We start from the raw sequence: 13,017 nt of genomic DNA, 5'->3' as shown, positions 1-13,017 counted from the left end.
TATAAAAAATATAATATTTAATAAAAATTATTTGTATTGAATAACTGACAGAAGCATTAAGAAATTCAAGAGATTTGGCTAATACTTGTTGTCATTCAGCCTATAAAGAATCAAAGCACTTGAATATGCTTTGTTTAGATTGCAGACATTTGTCTAACAAACCCAGCCATGTTAACCCCCATCCGCCTAGCATCCCGGCCGTTCCGCCCCAATCTCCAGACACTGGGCTAGAGAAAAGCGTGAAGAAGGGGGCCAGACTGCAAACCATCCATCACATCTATCTGACCTGCCCTGCAGTGTTGAAAAGACCACGGTTATCACTCACCCCTGACACTGTCATCGATGTCTGTCCTTAAGAGTGCACACGTGTACACACACAAAGACACTGAAGCAGCACGCATATAGACAAGCTACAACATCTTGGCACTCAGTCCAAAATGTCCCGTCACCTCCTGTCCTTCGCTCGATTGCACTCTCATGACCATTCATCAGCACCCATCATTCACAAAAATGCCAACATGCTCAACAGATGGCTCCAACCCAATGAGATCACGACGAACGACAGGTAACTCCCAAAAGAGACCGGCCACATTTGTCTGCGCTGGAACCGTTCTGCAAAGTTGGTGTCAGCTTGGACCTCGACTGGTGGAGGCCTTTGTGCTGATCTGAGTTGGAGCTAGGCATTACAATACAATAGCTTGTATTGTCCCACTGCCTCTCAGCTTTATTACATATGTATGTGTTGATTGCTCCAAAACAACAATGCTGGTGGATGGCATTAAGCACCAACAATAACAGTGATGCTTGGCGCTCCTACTCAGCGTTGGATGTTTATCTAACAAACCTCTGTGTTGACGCCCAGCACGCAATAGTGTGAAATACCAACACAAGTGCCAGTTTGGGAATATCATGAATGGGGAGTTTATAGGCTTTTTTCTTTTTCCAGAACCTATTTCAGCAATTTTAACTTTGTGAGCAAGGAACAATGACAGATGAATGATCGTCATACTGGTGTTTCCTCTATTACAGGATACAGACAAAAAGAATAGCAAACAGCTGGCTGTATACAAAATTTAGATTAAGTCTGAGTTCTGTGCTTAGTGTAAGAAATTAGTAAGAGCCACACTGCGTAGATTTGAGAAATTGATAAAGAGACTATGGCAAAATGGACACATGAGAGAGATCCATAGGCTCAAAGGTCATCTAGCCCACCCACGTCACTGTGGTGTAACAAGCCTGCAGGGAATGCTGGATCGTGCTGGTCGAAAACCTTGGGTTTGTCACCCGACCCAACCCTTCAAGCATCACAACACACCCGATCAGGCCAAGCTATGTGCCACCCCTGCTGGTACCCTGTTGTATCAGAGACCTCCCCACCCTTGGGTCCCATTCACACTCAACCACACATGGGCGTTTGCAGACAACAGCCATCTCTGATGCCCTTCTGATTCGCTCTGCTGGCATTTAGCTGGTGAAGTTCAGTGTGTGCGTATGTGTGTGTGTTTGCTTCAGTGGGGCAGCAGGGAAAAGGGACTGAGGTGACAAGAGTTGTGGTGCAGATGTCTGCACAGCTAGCGGAGCCTCATGAATGGCAACTGTTGTGATGGTGACGGGGAAACGCGTTGGAGGCCTGGCCTACGCACTCCAGTCATCTGAATGGCCGGAATTCAACATGGTCGAAAGACAAGCTCATGCGTGCGGACTGGAAACAATGTGCCCTCTTTATTACTTTTTTTTCTATGTCTCTCTGTTACTGTCACTCAATTTTTAATCATTCCTTTTATGTAGCTGCAAGTTTCATTGTGCCAGTACTGTCAGTGGCACATATAAAATATATACTGATAGATAATATAACCGATGCATTCCTAATAATACTTTAAACATAACTAGTAATTCTTCGGGAAAAAATCAATTGAAACAAAGGAACAAAGATGAATAGGAAGTCAGCATAATTGATTTGAAGTGGAAATGTTGTGATTGATCTATTGAGTAGCTGTCTGGTCTTTACTCAGGGGACCATAAACCCTGGCCTCACATGAACAAATATATGCCATGGGTTATGTTTTTTTTTCTTCTTCTTCTTCTTCTTTTTTTACCATGTTTTTATCAAGACTACAAGACAAAAGAAATTCATGATCTAATAAGGCAATGCTTGCAGCTGATGAGGATTTGACACAACACAAAAGGTGTGCACAACTACGCGTGTGCTGAAAACACGTGTTTCAGAAAAGTCTCCTGCAGTATCTGTTTACTGCACAAAGATGCCGATGGCACTCATTTACTGTTATTATAAATGAGATTGGTATGTATTACCTCACCTCACACTGACTGCAGACAAAAAAACCATCCTCATAAACAACTAGCCACAGCCAGCAAGAAACACACCCTCAAATATGATTAGATAACATTTACTGATAGATGGATGGTGAGCTATCTAGGCCTAAGACTGCAGTTTAGGCACAGCTTCACTGAGAAACAGCAGTGGCACCTTAGCCGGACAGACGCCCTGGTACTAATGAGAGAAGGTGACAAACTGGGAGGCTGGGGTACAGAAAACACAAGAAAGAGGCACGTAGGGAAATAAGGCATTTAAACATGACTGTTCCTGAAATTTAGATGAGTTATCTACAATGTATGTGTAAAGGCATACATGCATAGTAGTGGAAACCTCGTGTTTATGTCTAAAAATGCGAACCACATTAGAGAAACAGCACATGCATGAGGGAAAAAAATAAAACGCTAGATAATACTTAAAACATGCAAATCACCTGCCTTTGCCAACATTTACAGGAGACTAGAACTTGAACATTTTCAGTCCTGTCTTGCCCTTGTTTTCCCCATCAACTTCTCCCTTATGTGTTTTATTTTATTTTTTTTAATTGACAGTCAGACTACAGTAAAATCTTTTATCCTGACTTACAACAGATAAATCCCTTACCCACCCACCTCACACAGTGGAGAGATAGACTGTAAAAGTCTAACAAGACTGACTAAGAAAAGGATTCTTGTTTGAAGCAGGAAGGGGTTATTGTTCACTAGATGGCTGGGCGTGGGCATCACGGCAGAGATTAGCTACAGAGAAACATTATCTCTCCGGGCCAGTTTACAAAACCCAATGAGGCCAGGACTGGCATAGTTTGGCTATCTAGGTACTTTATGTTCTAAGAGGCTCTTGTCCCCTATATGAACAAAGTTAGGGCTTGTTGTTGAAACCCAGAGGGGTGAGTCCCTGCTTTCCTCCCACCTCCTCCCCTCCCTGCTTCCCCTCCTCTCCTCCTCCCTGGCCCACGGACCAACTGCAAGGCTGCTGGAGTTCAAGTCTGGCCACGTGTTGGCCATTACACTCCCACAATGACCTTGTTGAGCTCAACATTTAGAGTCCCATAAAAACATTATTGTCCAGTTCCTGGGATCATTTGTCCACTACCACAAAGGCTCAGAGAAAACCAAAATGTTAACCACCCCCAGGGTTTTGCGGAGACACATTTTTCAGATTCTGCCCCTTCTCCTCTCTACCCATCCGCCTTCCTGGTACCACATTGCACCCACATTGACGCACTTCCCAGCAGTGCCCACGGGGTACTCCTACACCAGCACATTCAGATATAATGCAAGCTGCATGGTCAAAATGCTGCCCCATAAAATAGCCATTTTGTGTGTTGTACTACAAAAGAAGAAAGCCAACAATAATGTCCATTCTCCTCTGCATACATCACCATTTCTACTTCCCCCCTCTCATTTAATTGACTCCTGCCCTGAAATTGTTCCTGTTTGTCATCTATCAATCTATGCGCCCATCTTGCCTTCCGTTTTCAGATGCATAACTATGGACCCATAACAGCTAAAAGTCCCTAATGGTCATTCAGTCTCTAAATATGTCCACTTCATAACGGCTCAGTGCATGTACCTGCTGAGTGAATAGGCAAGGTCGTGCCAGTCTATTAGCCATATTAAAAACCAACCCATTATGGTAATTGGCGAGGTCTAATGCATGTACAGGTTGCTTAGCGCCCATGTATTAGCTCTGATAGATGACTCAGTGATTAGCATTGAAAGCTACATTGTATTACAAGACTGCTTTTTGCCCCAGTGCTTGGCGTCCTCTGATCCTGTCTCTCAGTGTGGTGACCTCTACTGTGGACAGATACACATGCCCCTGACCAAATGTTTCATGCTGGGAAGCAGAATGTCTGCTATGGATGAGTTACTTACTGTGACAATCACAAAGACCTTTTTTAAAAAAAAAATATAATTACTTAATTTCCATTTGGTTGAGAAGATGAGAAAGGTTGGAAGGCACCCTCATTGTTATTTTATCTACCTTACTTTAATTTGCCTAAAATCCACATGTAAATACAGAAACGTAACGCACATGATTTTTTTTATGCCAACAATTCTTAAAAGACAAATATCTTACCTCTGCCATTGTTAAGTATATTGCACAGACCAAAAACATTCAGGTTTTCTTAATTCCCTTTTTATTGGACAATCTCACAAGTCAAAAAGCAGTCAAAGACTTGAATTGAGAATGTGGGAAGGAAGAAAAAACAGCTTTTGACAGCAGCGTTAATGCTTCACTACAAGTTTTTAATTTAGAAAGCCATAAGGGAAATGCTTTGCCTTGAGTATCCAAATCACATTTCATTAAATTTTACCATCTGTCCTAAACCACCGGCACCCACCCCAATCCTTGTCTTATTCCCAATCCAGAGCTGGCATCCCCTGCTCTGTGAGCGGCCCTGACTGGGTCTCTCAGGGAAAGGAGTAGATTCTCCTTTCATCCTCTCTTAGAGGACAAACATCAGTCCCATCTCACTGCTCATCCATATTCATGAGCTGCTTATAAATATCTGATAGCCACCTTGCTACAGCTGTTTAGCTGGGAAAGCAACATAAACTGTGTTGCATTGTATATATATAAATATATGCCGGTATGTGTGTGTGTATTTAAATAAAAAGCACTTTTACCTAATGGTCCAATCATATTTAGCACATAGGTGCTTAAACATGCATTGTATTGCTGTATTGTTCTCTCTTTCAAACATATGTGTCCACCGATTGGAGACGAGATCTCAGCTTCTACCTGCCGGGCCCCCTGATACCATCGCCTCATTGCAGGGCTATCGCTCTCTCTTTTTCGCTCTCTCCTGGTTTTAATTAAAGTTAAGTGTGACTATAGAATAAGAGAGGAATCCTTAAGTGCTGTATTTACCTTCTCTCTGACAGGGCTCATGCTTATCAGTAAGGCTGAAGTACTGGAGCCACAAGACAGGGACTTCTCAAAGGTCTGAGTAATCGCTAGGGTCCCTCTCCCTCCCAACAAATAAACCCATGCATACACTTTTTCAATCTAAGCATACCTACCTTGTAGCACATCTCTCCCTGTTTGATGCAAATGGAATACAAATGCCTCACACTTTCACTCGTGAAAGGGGAAAATCTTATGCTCAGTTATATGGTTGCAGTGATTCATGGTAATTATTCTTTTAATCTCAAACAAACAGGATATTTTTTTTCTGTTGTTGAAACATTTCACTTGCTGTTTAGCCTAACAATTGAAATTTACTCTGGAAAGATGTAGATGACTTCTACATGTTTTAGAAAAGCTCAACTTTCATATTATCACTATTATAATGTGCTACATGAAATGACAAAAAGAATAAAAAACAAAGAAACAGAAAATAAAACAAAACAATGAAAACGTTGTACAGTCTTTCCCAAACTGCTCCTCACTATGAATGCGTTTGGATAACAGGCTCTGAGGGACGACTGGAGGATAAAATCCAAATAAATAAAAAGTAACCTCAACTCTTTCCTGAGATTCAGCTCATTTTTCCAGCTCTTGTGTTTTGATTTTACGACTAAAAAAAACTTAGTTCAAGTGTGTGTCTCTAATTATCTAACATATTTTCATTAAAGATGATGTACGAGGTGCATTCGCAAAGTTTTTAGCAAATTTCCATTTCAAGGTCACCTTCTTGCGTGCTTGTGGGCCCCTTTTTTTCCACATTCACTGGTTTGTACATTGTAAATTTGCGTCTCAGGCTCAGGCTATCAATGCAGTCTCCCAAATGAAAGTGGCATTAAGACCATGCAACAGGTGATGATATAACCCTAATGTACAAAAATATTTGCCATCCAAATGCAAGCAATAACACGATACACAGTCTGACATTTAAAAAAAGAAAAAGATGCACCCCTTTGATGTTACAATACAACGCTAAAAAGGGTTTAAAATAAAAAAAATTTAAAAAGCACTCAAGATGGAAGCAGTGCAGCCAAAGGGGAGCTAAAAGAGAGTGTGGAAAAACTGATATCAGGTATGATTATTGTTTTTATAGGCAGTGGTTTTTTTTTCATTCATACAATATGTCATGTTCACTGTACATCTAATGAATTTCTATTAATGTTTGATATTTGGATTTGTTTGTATTTCTTACAGAGAGTTAGTTAATAGGGCTGACACTCTCCTCTCTGCTTTTCTGTTTGGTAGATATGAAGCGAGAGACAAGAGAAATATTGCATAAGAATGAAGAATGACTAGCGTGGCTTTGTGGGGGGTTGGATTCGACCAGCATCAGTGACTTCCTGAAGCCAGTGATGCAGTAGTAAGCAAATACTTCATTGCTGTGGCTGAGGCAGTAGAGTGGGTTGTCTACCAATCTGAAGGTTAGTGGTTTGACCCTTATCTGTCCCAGTCTTTGTGCTGAAGTGTCCTTGGGCAACATACTGAACGTCATATTTCCTTTGATACATTCATCTGACTGTGTGTGAGATTGTTGAATAAAGTGCTGAGTGAATGTTGTTTGTAATAAAAAAAAAAGCTTTGAGCTAGACTAGAAACGCTTAGATATTACTTTAACATTTAGTTTTTACATGGCTTAAATAAACAAAGCACATGTTCTGTTGTACAGACCTTTTACTAGCTGTTTCTACTTGTTTCTAGTGTTAAATTTAAGCTGCTTTTTCTTTTTCAAATTCATACATGAATGTGATATTGTCACACTGATCTGATTCTATGCAAAATAATGCATTTTACCAAGATATCAAAGTGTGTCTTTCAATGTAACATTTTCTTTTCCCTGTCTTTAATATTTTTGAACTTTCATTGTTCATGAATTCTCCTTCTAAGTGCTGTTTTCAAATATGAGCAGGTACCTTACAGAGATTTACATTGCAGAATTTTGGGGGGAGGAATTTTTTCCCTAGTGCTCTAGATTAGACTGGTGATAAGAGCACCTTCCTATCACTCTCTGCTAGTGGCTTCCTAATCACATCTCTGCAACTGATACTGAGGCCGAAACACTGAATGTGAGAGTAAGAGTGAGCAAGAAGAAGAGCGATAGGATGAGGAGCAGAGAGAGTGGGGCAGTTGAAGACACAGTCTTGAAAATCAAACACCACAATCCACCGTGAGCTTAGCACAGCACATATACAGCAGCAGCAGCATTCAGAGGTGACATTGCAATCGATGGTGAATACTGTAACATGTTTACTGGACTGTTAGGAAGGTGGAAGCCACAAACTGCACTTATGAGGAACTCTTACAGTGTTTCTCTTCTTTACTTGTGATTTTATTTTTATTTTTTTTAATTTACCGATACCTAAACCACTTCCACTCGCTCCACTTCTCTGCCAACTCATTAGAAACATTAGAATTGCTGATGCCGGCAAGAAAACACATTTTGCTTCAGTCTGAAGAATATCTTTGTTCTGCTTCCAATACAAATAGAAGGAGATTTAAATATTGCTCCTCTGGAGTGTGCCTGGGTGGCTCTGTGAGAGTGAGGCAGAGAGTCTGTGCATCTGAAGTTGAGCCGCTATTGGTTGTGTATACCAAAGGATGAGCTATTATGTGAGCTTGTATGTGTGCGTGTGACTGTATGTGTGTTCCCACAGGGTATTTCTGTTCCTTGTGGGGAGTACAGTTGAAGTGAACAATAGGCAGTGCTGCACTGCACCCTACGCTGCACGATACTACAGATGATCAACAAAAAGAAGGCTTCGGCTTTGTACGTGAATCTGGAATCCTGCTCGGTCAAATAAATGGTCAAAAATATTGTGAGTTTTTGGCCCCTAAGGTCATGCGTGACTCGTAAAAAAACAACTCAGGAGCTGATAAAAAGGGAAAGAATTGCACTTGCAGATAAGAGAGGTGAAATATAATGACTGAAAACAGCAAAAACAACAACGACAAAAAAATGTAAGTAAACAGAAGGTGGAGACATGAAAACAGAAAAGGGTGGGATGTTTAAAGCTTGCTAGCTTTCCTCATTAGCCATGCAGAGCATCTTGGCTGCTCTCCCACACCTCCCGGCTCATCATCGCCTGAGCCGTGGCTGCCAGCGCACCCCCACTTCCATGAACCATCCCTCTCTGCCTCATCCCTCCATCCCTTTCCCCCTCCCCTCCCGGCCCCTATAATCACACCCGCAATCACAGCCCCTAATTAGGTTAATTAATTTGTATCAGCCCTTGTAGGGACTTGGCTGATGAGGCTGCCATAATAGCGTCATCACCCCCTCCTTTAAAAAAAAAAAAAAGGAAGAAAAAGATCTGATGCAAGCCTGTCTGTGGTAAGACAGTACTATAAACCATGGGGTCACATTTACATCCCCACCCCCAAACCTTTCTTTCAGCTGCATCTTTTCTCTTCTCCCCTCCAACTCCAACACATCCCTTCCCCCTGCTCTTTTTATTCAATAGGTGTGACGCTGACACCAAAATAGTGATATATAACCTGTCGTGTCACAGTGCATCATTGTGTTTACTAGAATGCAAACATCTCGTGTAATAATAATAATAATAATAACAACAGAGTCTGCATCTTTACAATGACACACTTCCCCACATATTGAAGTGTGCTGTTTTGCTTGTTTGTTTACACTTTGTTTGCTGCAGCGTTCCAAGAGCGGAGGGGGGAAAAACTGTACGCTATGATAATGATTCTCTTGGCGGTTTGTCTCTGTAGACCGATCGAAGCATCACATTACAATCAGCGGCCCTCATCGCCCCTCATCAGGCCACTGACGAACAAACTCTGATTAACACCCCCATCTGATTACTGCAATCACCCGAGATAACCACGCACAAGCACTGTCCCCCACCGGCGCACACACGCTCACACATACTGATTCTCACACCTCACCGTTAGTAGTAGTAGATAGAAGGCAAACGTGTGCACACAAAGTAGCTCTGATCAGGCATTGTCACATAGTTACCATTAAAGGAAAGCATTAGAGAAGCAAAACACTAACAAATTTTGAGAGGCAAAAAAAAAAGTGCACGGAGGAGAGCGTGATTGTGTGGAAGATGGAGGTAGATTAAGATATTGAGATTATAATTAAGTCATAATGAGCATGCTTGTAGGTGTATAAATATAATGAATGGCTTTTAAAAACTCACAAACACGATATCAAACTCAAACGTGGGTCTCTAGAATAGTTCTTAATTTTAAGTAACCAAGTAACCCCCCCAGTACACTTGAATTGGGTGCATTCAATTGTGATGCAAGCAGACACTTGCATAAATATACATACACACAATCTCAAGTCGACAATGACACAGGGAGACTGCGAGACAAGGACAGATCCGGTAGTTAAAGCGTAATGAACACGTCCCCAAGGCACGCGGCTGGCATTCCCCTGAATGATGGACTGACAGTAATGCCGGGGCAGATGGGTGCGCTCCACGCCCCGTTCAACACCACAGATACACACATATACACACACCCACACCCTCCCCCTGGTCTATTCTGGCCTTCTTTCCTGAAGAGAGATACCCCCTGTAGGTCTGATATGGAGGTGGGGGAATAGCAGGGGTGCTGTGTATGTGTGTGTGCAACTAGAGGTGGGGTGCGCAAGTATGAGGCCTCTGTCATGATTTAGGCTCCCATGCAAATTTAATCAATTCGAGTACCTCTCGCCAGCCAGGGCTCATTAGCGGCAATTTAAAAAGGAGGCTCTGTGATCCCACCTCATTGCATGAGCCAGACATTTGGCTCAGGCACACGTTCATAGTATATACACACAATCATGCTAGAATACACACAGATATCCAAATACTCACACACAAATACACAAAAATGAATGCACATCAGGGGGACTGTCATGGTTGTAAAGATTTTCCTTCAGATACCTTCCCCCTGGCATGGAGAGAGACCCTGCCTGAACATCCCCCATGCTCCCCCTTTTTGGTCTCTCCTCTCTTTCGACAACTTCAAAAGGTCCCTGACACCCAGCTTCAAGTTAAAGGATTGAGGGTATCCATAGATAAAGACTAGCTCTCACCCCCACCCCTCGCATTTGGAGATGCCCTCCCAAAAACTCAAACCTCAGGCTACTTCAGTCTTCTCACCACCTCTCACTCTCCACCTCTCAGTAATTGGGGGATCAATAAGTACTGTCCCCAAATCACGCTTTACTGTGGCACTGAACGCTGGCTTTGCAGAGGAAAAGTGGTACTGGTAAATGAAGTGGGTGAAGTGCAGCAGGTTGTAAGGATCAAGCACCTGTTTAAGGGAGGTGACAGCAGCACGTGTCTAATTAGAACCCTGTATAAATAAGAATAAAATTTCACCACTTTCCAGAATAATAAGCCATCACATCAATGCCACTGAAGATTTGTAATGTTTAAATGAAAACTGCTCACAGTGTGGTCTTTAGATCTCTCTCAAGAGGAGTTGTGTATCGTTTTGAATGACAAATATCAATACTGCAAGCAGTAAAAATGAGGTTTTGTTCACTCTGCCTGTACTAGTTGAACTCGTTGTGTGACCACTTTGACAGAATTTCCCAGAAGAATGCAACAATCTGAAGAAAACTGACCAGATATCAGACATCAGTTTAGGTTAAATCTTGAATATATTAGGCCACTAATAATCACACGAGGGGTATGACTGTTCAAAAGATTTTAACAAAAAAATAGATGTTGGTATGATTTTATTCTGCTGTTTTTTATCTCTTGAATTTTTTTTTTTAATTGATTCCACGCTGCCCGTTCTACTAGTTGTTCTTCACCCATTTAGCAATTACTAATATGAGGCATAAATCACTGGTAGTCCAGTCTGATTTGTTAATCCTGTAATTTGTATACAGTAATTAACAAAATAAGATGGATTACCTGATTCCAGATAGCACACACTAAGACTCCTAATTCAGATCACTCTAACCCAGATTAAGTGTTGTTAACAAATGAACCCTTGAACAATTCAAGTTTATTTAAAATGTGCAGTATTCAGTGGAAATGTACAAAAAAACCCCAAAGTGTGTCATTTTTTAGTTTTGCTCTTTCATATGTTTAATAACTAAAGTTAAAGAACAAAGCTCTGTTGTATTCCATTTTAACCAGGCTACACTTTCACTCTCAGTGAAGTTACTATATATCAGGGTCAATGTCATACCCTGCAGCTGTGTGACTACCCCACAGTACTCCACTTCCACCCCCCCAATTCCAAAAGTGACTATCCGTTAACAAACCTCAAGGGTCATTAACTTTAGAGATGGCTTATGGGGGACAGGATGGCCTGTGAGAGTAGTCAAATGAATTATGAGCCTTTTGACAAAAGAGGAATGCCTGTCTATATCTTTAAAATCAGAAGGTCACCCACTGCCCACCCCTGAGCCCTGCCTCTGCACCCCTGCATAAGAGTCCCGTTACTGGGGAGAATGAAAGGAGAGCTTGAGGAGGAACAGAGGCTGGTCTGTGCTTGGGTCGCATAGTCGGATTGGGGTCCCGGAACTGCGCACACAGTGTTTTGACCCCTGGGCTTTCCTCAATGACCTCCACCCCCTCCGCTTATGGACAGTGAGCCTCAGGGTCCCGGTACACACACGCCCTCATAGGAGTGTGACGCAGTAACAGAGGGCAGAGAGGGTGAGAGAAAGGCGTAAGGAAGGAGGGAGAGCTGGCTGAGGATGCAAATCACTCGTACTGGGTACAACAGAATTCTGACATAAATTGTCAAACATACAAGAGCCTTGTTTATGCTTTGATTAAAGTGAAATACATCAATCTGTGCACTATATACTTGAGATGTTTATTATATAGGTGTACGTGTAGAGGTATTTGAACTTACATTAACAGAACATTTTGTAGTGCTAGATTTGTCAAGCTGTTCTTCTAGACGAGTGCAACTGAAGCAAGCAGGAGTCCTGCTATCACTCTTTGCCTCTTTTGGCCCATTCTGAGCTATTGGCGCACCTTTCCTCTGGTCAGCAGAGTTTGGGCCAAGACCTGTGGTCCCTATCCTGCAGCCTCTATGCCTCTCACTTTTCCTGATGACACATTCACTAGGTTCCCTGCCTGCCCTCTTACCCCCCCAGTGGCTCCCAGGAGAAACTGATGGATGGGCCCCATTTATGAAGCTGCTGCAACCAACAAGGATCAATCAAGACCGGGTCACTGAACTGTTGCTGGGCATCAGGTACTCAATTTGTTTCAAACTACTGGAAGTAAGCAAATATATTTTTACCTGCTTTATGTGCAGACAAGACAACATAAAAGATTAGTGGAGATCGTGAGACAAGGAGCAAGAAAGTCCAACCTTTATTTTATTTTTTTGAAAGTGTGCTTGCTTTACCCTAAATCATGATGCTTTCCTACATTTCAGGGAGTAGAGCAACCTCTGTTGCCCACCCAGGAATGGGATATCAACGGCTAACTGGAAAGGATTTGACGGACAAGTTTCATCATCAGTATATTGTACAATTGAATGCGAGTACTCATTTGGTTAATTAAAATTTCATTTTTAGCACCTTGATGTCCAGTAAGATTCTTAGGAAGCCTCAAATCAGTTCGCTGAAAGAGAACTACCTGCTGAAAATGAGCTAGCTGCAACAATTTATCTCTCAAGGGGGCCTTTTAACAGAGATGTTATTGCATAAGCACAGCTGCAGCTAATAAAATTAATAATGGGTAATTTTGATTAAAGTGAGCTAATGAGCAAGCATTGGCAATAGTGTTATTGTTATCGATGCTTGCTAACTGACACCTAAATCATTTTTAATTGTATTAGCT

The 13,017-nt window shown here is 41.9% G+C and overlaps 1 long non-coding RNA gene across 1 annotated transcript; it reads left to right on the top strand.

Moving 5' to 3' along the window:
* The first annotated feature begins 6,534 nt into the window (after positions 1-6,534).
* On the top strand, positions 6,535-12,760 carry LOC145431832 (uncharacterized). The gene is made up of 3 exons (XR_013912134.1): positions 6,535-6,669; positions 12,324-12,424; positions 12,611-12,760. It is a non-coding gene; the product is annotated as an uncharacterized LOC145431832 (long non-coding RNA).
* The last annotated feature ends 257 nt before the right edge of the window (positions 12,761-13,017 follow it).

This window comes from Astatotilapia calliptera, chromosome 11, assembly GCF_964374335.1.
Source record: "Astatotilapia calliptera chromosome 11, fAstCal68.1, whole genome shotgun sequence".
Lineage (NCBI taxonomy): Eukaryota > Metazoa > Chordata > Actinopteri > Cichliformes > Cichlidae > Astatotilapia > Astatotilapia calliptera.
The sequence above is the reverse complement of the archived record's forward strand: the minus strand, read 5'-3'. Positions and strand labels throughout refer to the sequence as shown.